We start from the raw sequence: 13,713 nt of genomic DNA, 5'->3' as shown, positions 1-13,713 counted from the left end.
TTTGAATGTGAGTTCATGACCCAACACCAAGTGGCACATCATGATGAAATGAATGGAAAATTATACACCATTACCAAATATCTTTACAACTAAAAATGTGGAAAGCATGGGCTTTGAAAAATATTGTTGAAGAGCTTTTCATTTATCAGAAAATACTCAGTCTTCCATTTCTCCTCCAACAGAACAGTATGTTGAATTCACCCAAAAAATAAAATAAATAATAATAAATCCATGGATCAAACATCCCATGATCCAACCTATTGTGGTATAAACATTTCAAAAGCAGTGAAGTTAAAAATTGCAAATTAAATATCAGCTAAAGTAAAAGAAAGTGCTTTCAGGTGCTAAAAGATTTTGGCCAATTTTCCATCACATGTTTTTGTTTTTAGCTACACCTTCGTGGTCTGCTGCTTTGACTCAGCCTCAATATCTCTTCTATATCTCACCTCTTTCCTAATATCGTTTATATAGTCATCAATCCATCCATTTTCCGATCTGCTTTATCCTCACGAGGGTCGCGGGCGTGCTGGGGCCTATCCCAGCAGTCCAAACATTAGGCGGGGGACACCCTGAACTGGTTGCCTGCCAATCGCTGGGCACACAGACAAACAACCATTCACATTGTTTGGTTCAGGGGGCAATCACTTTTTCACATGTGGACGGGTAGGTTTGGAAAAAAAAATGCGTGCCTTAATAAATTGAATTGGCATTTAGAGACTGAATTTTATATTTCCTTGGGTTGTCTCTGTGTGATATTAAAATTGATTTGATGAACTGAAACCTTCATGTGTGATAAATGATGCAAAGAACACAGAAATCAGGAAGGGGGCAAATACTTTTTCGGGGCATTGTACTGTGAGACAGACGTGCTAAACAGTCGTACACCGTGCCGCCCTTTCTGAATATATTTTCCAAATTAATATTTAACATGTTTTCCTGGTTGAACGGCAATGCAAACATCATGACAGCAATAAGATTACAAGAAATAAAAGAAGCAATTCCATTTGTTCACCATCAGCAATAGAAAAGAATCCTTTGTCTCAGCCAGAAACAAAAACATGGGAGAAAAACAGCCGCATACTGAGACACAAAACGCGCAAATCTTTTCTCAACTCCCCCACATTATCCTTGGAAGGATTTTAATTTTCCCTCAAGTGCTTGCCTCCCATCTCTTAGAAAGCACGATGATGCTTCCACGCAAGGTTCCGACACTCGAAGGATGTGTCGAAGTTCAAGTGCTTAATCTTTTGTGTCTTAAGGTCAGTGTGTGTATGCACTCTTCAGATTCTGAATATTAAAAAAGAAAAAGAAAAAGACTTAAAGCATTTGTCAAAGGCAATGAAGTGTGTGATTGTGCACGTGAAAACATGAATGCAAATGGTTGTGTGTATATCGACTGAAACCAAACGTTTTTGTCCTTATCAGGGTTTTCCCTGGCTCAAATTGAGGAAGAGGCACTACCGTCCTGACCATGCGCCATGACGTGAGAAACAAACTTTAAATTAGGAGTTCCAATCAGAATATGACTATCGTGTTAAACCATTCGTTGATTAAAACTTGCATAATAAAGGCCTTTTCTCAGAGTCCACAAACTCTTCATAAAGTACACTCACAAGTACTGCCAGTTGAAGAAATGCAGTGTAAAAAAAAAAAAAAAAAGTCCACAGAGGAAATGCACAAGTGACCACTCTCCTTCAAAGTGTTCGTATGCTTTGCGCATGTCCAGACTGGCTGACAACAAATCCATTGTTCATATGTGGGCTTTATTTTTCGAATGAATTTTAATGACATTCACACGTCTCAGGGAAATCCCATGCTCCAAAATTGACAGCCAGCCTCAGAATTCAACAACTAACGCTTCGTTGGTGTTTGTGCATTCATTATTCATTAACAGGTAACACGGAGTGAGTAGGTAAGAAGTTTGTACTGGAGAATCTGTGTATAGATGAAAAGTGCCCAAGCCCAGGTGCACTGCGAACAGAAGTATAGAGCCTGAAGAACTCTCCAAGGGGAGAGTAAAAGCAAGCAAGACCTTCTGCAAAGTCCGAGGCCAAAAGCTATCCAGGGTTTCACGTTTTGCCTTGACTGCAGGTAATTTTCATTTGCATGGACAAAAGCAAGTCTTTCTAAAAGCACAGACTTTTCAACCCGAGCATCTTGGCAACAATGCGGCTAATTGCTCATTTTCATTCACCGCTACTCATTTCTCTGCCGGCATCTCCTTGAACCCGCTCTCCTCGATGTGTGCGTGCGTTCTCCGTGAACTGTGCGACCATTTATGAAGATGAGATGAAGTTGCCTCTTGTACGCTTCTGTGTGATTAGGCAGGTCACGAAAAAAATAATAAAATAAGAGAACAAGCTGGACATCTTCAATCTGCGGTATACGACCAAATTAAACGTAAAAGCGTAGCTGGTTTCCTTCGGTTGAAAGGCATCATTTGCCTTTTAAAGAAAAACATGCGTCCGGCGTACTTTGGCTCTCTCTAATGGACTTTTGATTTTTTCCGGAGCATGCAGCATAATTAGCTCATCGTTCCTTTTCATTAATTTGAAAAGGAATTTTTCATTATCATCATTTTCATTTAATTTTTCTTTAAAAACACATTTACTCTGTACTTTCACCAAATTGTGGAGCCAAGTGGTCTTAAAAAATGCTCACCATGCAGGTTGGTCTGGATCTGATGCTGCGCAGACTCATTGTTTGTATTTTGTTTGGTTTTGTAGGCATACAAACTGACAGCTGTGATGTTAAACTACAAAGGGACATTTTTATATCTCCAGACACAATGGCAAAATTAGTCGAAAAAAATTCTGATTTGCCATTGAAATTTCAAAAGCGTACAGCCGAACCTCTGAGGCCTCGCACAGCGTGTCTTCTTTTCACTACACGGTGAGGCCGAGAAGTATCAAACCACAAAAGCCCAAAAACAGAAGCGAAACATTCCAGACAGGTTCAGTCAGCCAGACAGCTGTTCGGTCTCTTCACATTTTTCTTCGTGGGGTGGAGCAAAGTGGATGGTAAGGCGCCAAATGTGGGCATCGGAAATAAATGTTGCCATTGCGGAAACGGTATTGATGTCAAAAAACAGATTGGTCTCTGTACTGGCACCCTCAAAGATTCCTTGAAAAAACGAAAATAAAGTACACATATAAAAACAGACATTATTTTACAGGGGTATTATTTTCTAATTATTATAATAATGTGTATTTATTTCATTTTATCCCAATGCACGTTTCGTTTTTTCACATTCAAATGTCATCAATTGACTTATGCCAGTGTTTTTGGTGTGGTTTGGAAGAACTGGGAGGCTGAGAGTGTTTGAAGGCGTTTTAAGGTTTTGTTTGAGAAGGGGGTCAAGTCACCTCTGCTGCCTTCCGCATCTTCTTGATGGCTTGTTGGTAGTTTCTGTCCAGTGTGCAGATTGAATTGCAAGTTATGTTTAACATCGGTATGCTCCTACATACTGCATCCAGTGAATTAAAAAAAAAAAAGCAATCGATTGTATCGCAAATAGTTTTTTTTTTTGTCCTAGCAAATAATCAATCCTAAGTGATTGAAAAATGCTAGTCAAGTGGTCACTTGCTGCGGGCCGTTTGTCCTCGCGGTGGGACTAGATACCTTTTTTTACTTCTTCCTACTTTCTTCGAACATGTAAATTGTAGTCAGTGATGATTATTTTTTTTTCTTTTTTTAAAGTTTTTTCTTTACTTCCTGCGTAATTTCTTTCATCTGTTTTTATGACACAAAACTCTCCAGACGCATCAGTAGCTTTTAACATTTTGTGAATACTTTGATTGGGGAAACTTTGTTGCTCTTCCTCTATTGGGAGCATTTTTCAGTCAGTCCGTGGTTTAAGGACCAGAAAAATGTTCATCAATTGTGTTAAATTACTTGTTCAAACATACAGTAACCTTCAGGGTGATGCATGACCCTTGCTGTCTGGGAAAAAAGAGGATTTCAGATGAAAGCACACACTGTCTAATAAAGTCGAACGTAGTGATCTTAACTTGAGGAGATGACACAAAGCTAATAACATGGAATAAACAGAATGAAATGAGGATGGGAAAAAGAGAGTATTCTGAAGAATGATGATCTCTCTGTGTCATCCACTGTTCTTTAATTGACTCCTCATCAAGTAGGAATTGAACGAAATAAACAGCCCTGCCGTGCTTCAATGCTCCATGACGGGCTTCTGTCATCCACTTGGCATAAAACCGACCTTGGCTGGCCCAAATCTAACAAGAAGTTACATTTTTATAACTTGCCTCTGCCTTTTCACTCCCGAAGTGTGAACATTTTTCTCCTCTCCTCAAAAGATTCACTTGTACTGCGAGTGCAGGCACACAAATGCTCCTGGTACAAGGTGAAATCTTTTTATTTAGGCAATCAAACACACACACATAAACACACAGTAAACAGCTATTCTAAGTCTTTCATTAATATGCGCGAGAATTTAATTAGCAACTATTGATAAGCACCGTAGGTCTTAAGGACATGTTTGTGTTGTGCTCGACACACCGAGTATCTTACGGACGCACTCGTTATACAGATGCCGCGTGGCAATCTTGATTTGCAGCACCAAGAGGCGTTGCATGGATAAGCGCGCACGCACACACCTGAGATACAAACATGCCGGATTAGATGCAAGTTTTCAATCATCATAATTAAGGCTAATTGTTATTTGGGAATGTGTGTCATTTATGAATTTCTCCAGGCCATAAAAGAAGAATAAATGAATGGGCCCACACGCCAGTTTTTTCATGCCGAATCCGTTCCATTCCGAAGCGTTCCAGGGATATGCTCAATCGTAAAAATTGGTGAGATTTCAAACATGTTGAGGCCCACATAAATAAAGGAAGAACACTAATAAACAAAGTGATTCTAAGATGGCAAATAATTAAAAATAATTCACAAATATTTATGCCACAAACTTTGATATTTCATCCACAGGTACATGTGAAATTATAAATATGGTAAAGTATTGTTGTAAAACACAATACGTGTAGTGTACAGTAAATACTGTATTTCTATCACTTGTCAGCTTCTGGTGGGTGGCTGTGTCCCTGTCTTGAAATGGATTTTTCATCTATGTGAAAGTTCCTGTGCTGTAATTTGTGACATCGCCATATCTTGTAACTGAGAATCAAATTATGACTCACCGCAAAGCCAGTGTCCAAGACTTGGCCACAAATGAAATCTTGTGGCAGAACCCCACTCAAGACGCGAATGTGCAGCAGCCCTTTGTGTTGACTATGTAAGAGGCAACACGTGGGATGAGATGAGAAACTTTCTGATGTCCAAATTGAGTCACTTGTGATTGATCACAGCTCAGCTTCCAGTAATTCTTCACCCGGTCAATGTCAGGATGCTGTTATATATCTTATGGCAGCAAACACACATGAGTGTATGGATGGCCCATGGTCCAAAACCACTTGCCAAAGAGCCCAACCCGGTGTGGCCCGTAGGATAAATTGCCAAGGACGAAAAGTGTACAAAGAACATCAACTTCAAATGCTCGAAAAAGGAACTTCTATTTCTTACTCTAATAGTCCGTGTAACTTTTGAGATAACGGTATATATAATTTACGCATTGAATTCTAATTTTAATGTGATATCCTGTTCCTGGTCATTGTGACTAAAGTTTTTGCCAACTTTAGCAAAATTGTCAAAATAATCATCAACTTAAATAATTAAAAACAAACAAATAGAGATAATCACACCATTGTAATGAATAAAAATAATAAAGCAAGCAAAATAAAAACGTGAAAAAAATACATATGTAACTCGCTCACTGGTCTGTCCCATTTGATTTCAAATTGCATTGAGCTCCACGCAAGCCTCTCATGCATTGTTAACAGAAAGGCTTTTCAAAAGAAATAACATCTCACCCAGGCATTACGCACACATGTAGAGCACTGAGCATCTTGTAATATGGTCCTGATGACCCAGAATAAGTCACCGACGGACTGAAGTCAGGAGGAGGAGTAGACACCAAGAGTAGGGAGAAGAGACACCTGTTATTAGCTTTTCTCCAAGCTGTCCTTTCTGATCGAAAAGTGGGCAGAAAGAGCCAAGGAGGGACGCCCGCGAAGATATGACAGAAGGAGATCCTCTGAGAGAAAGACTGAGATTGTGAGACATTAATAATGGATGCAATTCCTTGGAGACTGTGTTCAGACATCAATAATGGATATGAATCAGCTGGAGGAGGCCAAGCAAACGCCTTCGAACAACTTTGACTCCAACTCAAGTTTGAAACACATATGCTGTACAGCAGGAGGAGGGAACTACGGCTTCTCGAGAGCCATATCCTGCCTGTTTTAGATCCCCCTCCCTACTCCAAGACACAGATTCTATTGTTCGTGATCGTTTCAGGCCTCTACAGAGCCTGCTGATGAGCTGATCATTTGAATCAGGTGTATTGGAGTAGGGAGGGATCGAAAACAGGCAGGCTATGGCACTTGCCTGACTTGTGTGAAGGCAGCGTGGGATCGGTTCCCACTCACTGACGGTGTGGATGTGGGTGTGAATGGTTGTTTGTCCTGCGACTGGCTGGCAACCAGTTCAGGGTGTAGTTTGCCTTCCGCCCCAAGTCAGCTGGGATAGGCTGCAGCGACCCTCTTCAAGATAAGCAGTGTTGAAAATGATTGACGGATGGATGGAGTCGGGTAAATGTCCAATTTGAATAAAAAAATCCAACCAAACACCAAAAACTTCCCCTGATTGATTGAAAACGAAACAAAGCGAAAGCAGACATTTCTACATGAGTGAAGAGAGTGCAGAGAGAGTGGCGGCACCACCCCAATGCGAGCCAAAAAAAGAAAATGATGCTTCTCTTTACAAATGTAATTGTGCTTGCTCTTCCTGGCTGACCAAGAAGTTTGGTGCATCCTCTCTGGCTGAACACACAGGCAAATGAGCCGCGCGCTTCAACTAAAATGGGGACCCTGATGGCAAAATACTGTCATTTAGCATCACCCTCCTCCTCCACTTTCTAGCCGTGGCGTGTGTGTAAATGCTGCGGAGAAACAAAGGCTACACTAATCTATACACACGTGTGTAATTGCAGTGAGAGAAGCAGCACTAGGAATAATTATAGAGGCCGCTTGTTGCTGTTGTTTGTTTCCAACAAATGAAATGGTACACAAACAAGATGTGGGCCGAGCAGCAAGTTAGTCCATTCTGCTGGTGATGCAAATATAACTAACTGTATTCTTATTGTCCTTCAAAGTCAACAAAGGCTTCGCCATAAACATCGATGTCCAGTCATATAGATCTGACATCATTGTGAAACTGGCCAATTAGGTATAGAAAATAAAAGCTCTCTCTCTCTCTCTTTTGAGCAATTTCCCTTCACTCTTAGCACCTTCACTGTTTCTGTAACACATCCGCACACATACACACATGGCCAGGTGGAAGCTCATACGAAAGCTTAATTGACTGTCGGGTTTTACTGGCGCACTAATTGCGGAGTAAAGACATGTTTGGTTTGTTTACATGCTGTTAGACAGCAGGTGGCAGAGTCGGCACACCGCCTCTTGACCTGCCAAGGCTTAGGCAATAAGAGCAAAGGTGGACTGGCTGCTTGTTCAGGTGACAAAAAGTCCACATTTGAATGTACGACATTTAATCACTTCTCCTCTAATTGAGAGACAACACACCTTGTTGGAACGTTGCATCTGTTGTTGACTCTCGAGTTGTCCGAAGAGCTTTCACTCACGAACAGTTCTTTTGTTATTTCCACGAAGCCGGATTCACACGGCAGGATAATTAGCCCTATTGTAGCCCCGATTCTTCCCTCGCGACAATCGTAAAGACACTCCGATTATCGTACTGGCTCAAAAGAGCTTGAAAGATATCCCTGCGGTGGTGTGTTCAGACTGATCTCGACCACCCAGAAGGAATTTACGCCAGTTCAATTTCAAATTGCGAATATTTTGGCCATGTCATGGCGCAACAGAAATCCAATCCTTTGACCATCACCTTTTCTAGTATCGCCACTGCCTCCTTTGTTTGCTCCAAAGTCACATTTAATCATGAGAGTTTTTGTGAGATTTCCCGTGTGACCTGGAAATATTGTATTTGTGACCAGGCGTCAATACTGAAAACGATCACTTGCACTCGTGCATGCACTTGAAGCTTTGGAATGTCTTATGTGGGTTTGATAGAAGTACAGATGATATTTTTACTCAGTCACCTTATGTGCTTTTTATGTACTGCTTCTGGTTCAAGCAAGAGGGATGAAAAAAATGGAAGTACCGTATTGGCCCGAATATAAGACGGTGTTTTTTGCATTGAAATAAGACTGAAAAAGTGGGGGTCTTCTTATATTCGGGGTCTAGACATTATACCCATTCACGACGCTAGATAGCGCCAGATATCATTGAAGCGAATGCTGAACTTTTCTCTTCAGGCCACAGTGAACCCCTGCCACGAAGAATAAAAATAAAAATAGCGGTAGCACGAAGAAGAAAAATAAAAAATAGCGGTAAGAATGAAAACAGAAGAAAATAATCGAAGAGATAACAGAAAATGGAGAAACATAGTGACAATCTGGAGAAAAGTGGGTCGACGATCGGCCATGTTAACCGGCAGCTGAGAAGTTGTGATGTAATTTACATTTCAAAAACCAGAAGCCATTCATTTTCGAATGTGATTGCACTTTAGATTTGAATGAGGCAAAATAACATGCTTTTTCTCTCAAATATATTGTTATAATCATTTGTTTCAGATGCACTGTAATTATTTTCTGTATAAAAATTAATTTGGTGTTCAAAAAGTCTTTTTTCAAACTTGAGTCTTGAAAAAGAGGGGGTCGTCTTATAATCAGGGCGCTCTTATATTCGGGCCAAATGGTAGTGGTTGATCGTCAAGTTCCTTTTATGAACAGGACGCCGCAGCAGAAGTTATCTTAACACAACTCCTGAGCTCCCCTGAGCTCACTGAGAAGTGCCCACAGACAGGCTCTCCTTTCTCCAGGACTCCGCTTCCAGGGTTCGCAGAAGTTAGATGACAGAGCTTTCTGTGCGCTCCACTGAGTGTCAGTCGAGGTTCCGCATTCGGGAGCGACAGCAGTTTATCCAGAAACACTTGAATGGGCGGGTTTCAGCACTTGGGAAAGTCACCATCACTCCCTTTGCTGCCTGCAGGTGTGTGTGGTCCGAGTTTCTCTTTGGGGGATCATAATCAATATAAGAAATGATCATTGATCTTATTTTAACTGTGTCGTGTCAGCCATGTTTAACTGGTTGCCGAAGTAACTTCACCTGCACCGGCTTATTTCATGTGTGATATTCAAAGCAGACATTTCCACAATGTTCACAGTGTAGCAAGGGTCCCAAAGTAATCCTTTGAAAAATTCCAATTGGTGCGACGGGCTATACTGCGGACACAACAGCATGGGTCAATGAACACAGGCATGAGGAAAAAAAAATTAGCTTTCACCAAGTTGATTTCACTCTTTTTATCCTTTGTTTATGCCCGTTATTTGTGTTTTTATCTGGCTACCACTTGTCCCTCGTTGTGCTTTGCTGGCTTGGCCGCGAGCTGTCAATGAAAGCATGACAAGCAAACATGTTGATTTTTGGTGCAACTGGGACCTGGAGGGCCTGACAATGTCAAAATGCCTGGCCAAAGGCAGTGCCTATCTGTTTCATTTCACTTGACTTTCAGAATGCGCCACTGCCGTGTTCAACCACTCTTACAGCCTTTCTTTCTCTTCTCTTCCTGCCTCTTGATGCTTTTCGCTGCCTTTCTTGCTTTGTTGTCATTTATGAGTGAAGAGCCGCGATAAAGACAAATGTTTGCGAGGCGGATGCCAGCTCTCTGATAGCATTGTTAGCCTCGTCTCCGCTCTTCACCCCACTGCACATTCAGCCACAGTGCCCCCATGCCCCATCCCCCCACTCCTGGGCCCTCGGCCAGGAAGCGGCTTCAGGGTCCACTCATGCCAGGATGGAGCCATATTTGTGGGTGTGCAGGAGGATGAGGATAGGGGATCCAGGCCAAGCCCCACACCCAAGACCCTGAGCTGGACTGTGTTGAGCCTCCGTGGCTGGGCACAGCTTCAGGACAAGGGGGTGGAGGTCTCAGCAGAAGCAATGCGGTGGTTAGATTAAGACCTTTTCTCTGTAGCGCACACACATTAGTGTCATCACACATTCACACAGCCTCTATTCAGATCCATTCGTGCACCCGCCAGAGCAACATGCATGAATGAATACATGAGCACGAGAGAACTCCATATGAGGGATGAAAGAAAAAAAACACATGAATTACTGAGAAGGAAAATGAACAGAACATTGAAAAAGGGAGTAGGTGAATAGTTGAGATGGTTTTGCTGTGATTGTGATGGGAGGAGGGAGTCCCTGACCACAGGAAGGAACAATTAGGGAAAGTTCAAGTGCCAAGTTTGTCAATGAATGCCAGACAGGAATCATTTAATACTTCTGTCACTATTTGAGTTTCCGTACCACACACAACTCATCATGCCACTTGTCTTGCACTTACTGGACACAAGATTTGATCGCAGTTTTTAACTAATTGCCATCGGTTTATTTTCTTCGTTGAGATTTAAAAAAAAAAATGCTGCCACACGATATGCAGTATTAGTCTTTGAAACTTTACATGGAGTTGAAAATGCAAATTTAACAAAGCATAAATGCACTGATGTCCGGGCCGTGCAACACGCCGCAACAATCACTTCTCCGTTTTTTTCTTTTATAACAGCTAATGTCCAAGTTTTTGCCCACAGAAGAGAGAAGAGGTGCCGAGACAGCTGTTAATGTCTACAATAAGACCTGTTTACCACCTTTTGGTGCATCATTGTGTGTGTGCGCCACAGCTCACACGCAGGACCCTGGGACCCTCCTCCACACTGGAAGCTTTTAGCTCTTCCCTGCTAATATCCTGAATAATGGCATCTTGATGGAGAGAGCATCGAGGGAAAAGAGAAAGACAAGGGCCAGAGAAAAGGGGAGACCAAATAAAGGCTGAAGGAGAATAAGAACCTCTGCATCCATCTGTAGTTACCTGCAGGCCTCCATCACTTGCAGGCCTGTCATTATTCCCTCTCTGCCTTTCCATTGTCATTACTCCCCTTTTGTCTCCCTTTGCAACGGGAGATATTATTTGCGCTTGCAAAAGGACTAATCCCAGCGTGCGCCCCGGTGCTCACGTAGAGTCCTCACACAACATGCCAATCTCTAAGCAGAGTGAACTATGAGACCGTTAGCTTGTTTTGGCCACATGGCATTTCTGAAACTCCTTCGCAAAACGCACAATTGTACGTGACAGGGTCCCGCCCGCGAGATGCATCTGCTTTGGAGTGTACGGTGTCTGAACCAATTCTCAATTTTAGTGGCAACTTCGGAAGTGGATGGTCCCGGAGATCCTACATTTAGGAAGTGAAGCAAAACGTTTCAGCTTCTATCGTCACACGATGGTACAGAGTTGAAATGTGAGACGTGAAAATGTGGTACTGGACAGCAGTGTAGCCTATCTCAAGAGATCTCAGTGCAGTGAGCATTCAGCAATTAACTCTACAGGTACTTACTGTTTGTTCTGCGACTTTTTTTTTTTTTGAAACACATGTTTTAAACGAAAGGCCAGTCTCCATAAGGAGTGTTGAAAAGAACATAAAAAGAGAAGAAGAACATACAATGGATGTAAAGAATAAGCAGTCCGATTCCAGCATCACTGATAACTTGCTACACTTAGGTGACAATTACACATTTCAATGAGACTTGTGACATAAATTACCTTGAGTGTCTCATTGCCTTTTCACTTTAAGATGAAGGACGGTCTTCTCATTTTCCAGTATATTGGGAAACTTAAAAACAGTTTGACACTGGAATTGATTTATTTATCTCCATTCATCAATCTGTCTTCGACATTCCTTATCGGGTCTCAGGTGTGTTGCAGCTTATCCCATCTGATTTTGGGCTAGAGGCGGAACTCGTCATCACCCAATCACAGGACAGATATACAAACAAGCATTCACACCTCAGGAAAATTTAGAGGCTTCAGTGAATCTGCCATGCATGTTTTTAGAATATGGGAGGAAGCTAGAGTACAATTCACACAAGCACGTGGAAAACATGCAGTCCGCACAGAAAGCCTGAGACCGGATTTGAACCCCAAACCTAAGAACTGTGCTAACCTTATAGCCATCATACGATGAATAATTTTCAACTGCATAATTTGCTTCAAAATCCGAACAGGTTTTAGATTAACGACCATCCCAGATTTCAGAAGATTCACTGAAAGTGTTCCTTTTGTCATTTACTTAAACTCTTTAGCTGAACAGTTGAAGCAAAGTGCCAAGCACAAAATATACAGTGTTGAGTCTAGTTATTACAAATAGTCTATTGCCTTGCCATTGGGTATAGACACTGTACAGTAAACGGCAAGTTATTCAGAACCTCAAGACATACGTTTAGAGGTGTCAGGGCAGATTTGGAAAAAGTAAACTACACACCCATACCCTCACACACAAAAGTAAAAGGTAAATTAAGCAGCATATACAGGCCTTACACACACACACACACACACACACATATATATGGGAGGATTAACTTTACCACATCCTCAACTTCTCATTTTAATACTGTACTGTAAATTAGCCATTTTCCTGGAAGCTGCATAGCCATCCATCCATCCATTTTCCGATCCGCTTATCCTCACAAGGGTTGCGGGGGGGTGCTGGAGCCCATCCCAGCTGTCTTCGGGCAGTAGGCGGGGGACACCCTGAATCTCAGGGCACACAGAGACTGTCATGTTCCTGTTCTTGGCCTTGCCAGCAGGTGGCAGACTGAGCGGACTTGCTGGTTGCACACCTGCTGCCAATCTTGTAATTACGGAACTCTGTATTTAAGGACCCACAACCTGTCTGCTGGTTGTTGGAGAATTGTTTGCCTTGCTGCTGCCCTTGCTCATTTGACCTTTTCTCTCTCGACCTCTTGTCGTGTTTGCTCTTGATCTCTCGGTAGTACCGATGATACCTCAAGGAGTGTATTGACACACTTCACAAACTGTGTCAGCACTGTATTGACACTGTGTTGGTCACCCAATAGTGACCCCTGCAGTAGTTATAAAATCATTGCAGGTAAAGAAATTCCTTGTTGATGTAAATGTTAAACTGAGTTGGTATGTAAAATATAGCAAATTTGAGTTACAATTCAGTTACAATTTTTAACTTATGTAGAATTTTTTTGGTAAATAATGTGAAATAAAAGAGAAAAAAGTGATTAGTTTATGAATTTGTATTGAGGAACAAAAGTTTTTGGAGTGTATTTGCCTGTCTGGAGTCTATTTTTGGGATCCAAAACATTATTCAGCTCGTCCGAACTGTGACAGAGACGAACAACCATCCGCGCTCACACTCACACCTATGGACAATTTGGAGTGTTCAATCAGCCTGCCATGCATGTTTTTGGAATGTGGAATGAAACCGGAGTACCCGGAGAAAACCCACGCAGGCGTGGGGAGAATATGCAAACTCCACAGAGGGAGGCCAGAGCTGGAATTGAACCCGGTACCTCTGCACTGTGAGGTCGACGAGCGAACCATTGGACCACCTGCAAACTCAATAGTGTCTCTCCTTTTGTGCAGATAAGAGGGCTTGCAAAACAGACCGCGCTGCACGCAAACACACACACACACACACACACACACACACACATACACACACGCACACATTTTTATGTTGGC

This window comes from Hippocampus guttulatus, chromosome 1, assembly GCF_054856545.1.
Source record: "Hippocampus guttulatus isolate MCC_2025c chromosome 1, RoL_Hgut_1.0, whole genome shotgun sequence".
In the NCBI taxonomy this organism is placed as follows: Eukaryota; Metazoa; Chordata; class Actinopteri; order Syngnathiformes; family Syngnathidae; genus Hippocampus; species Hippocampus guttulatus.
Note: the sequence above shows the minus strand (reverse complement) of the source record.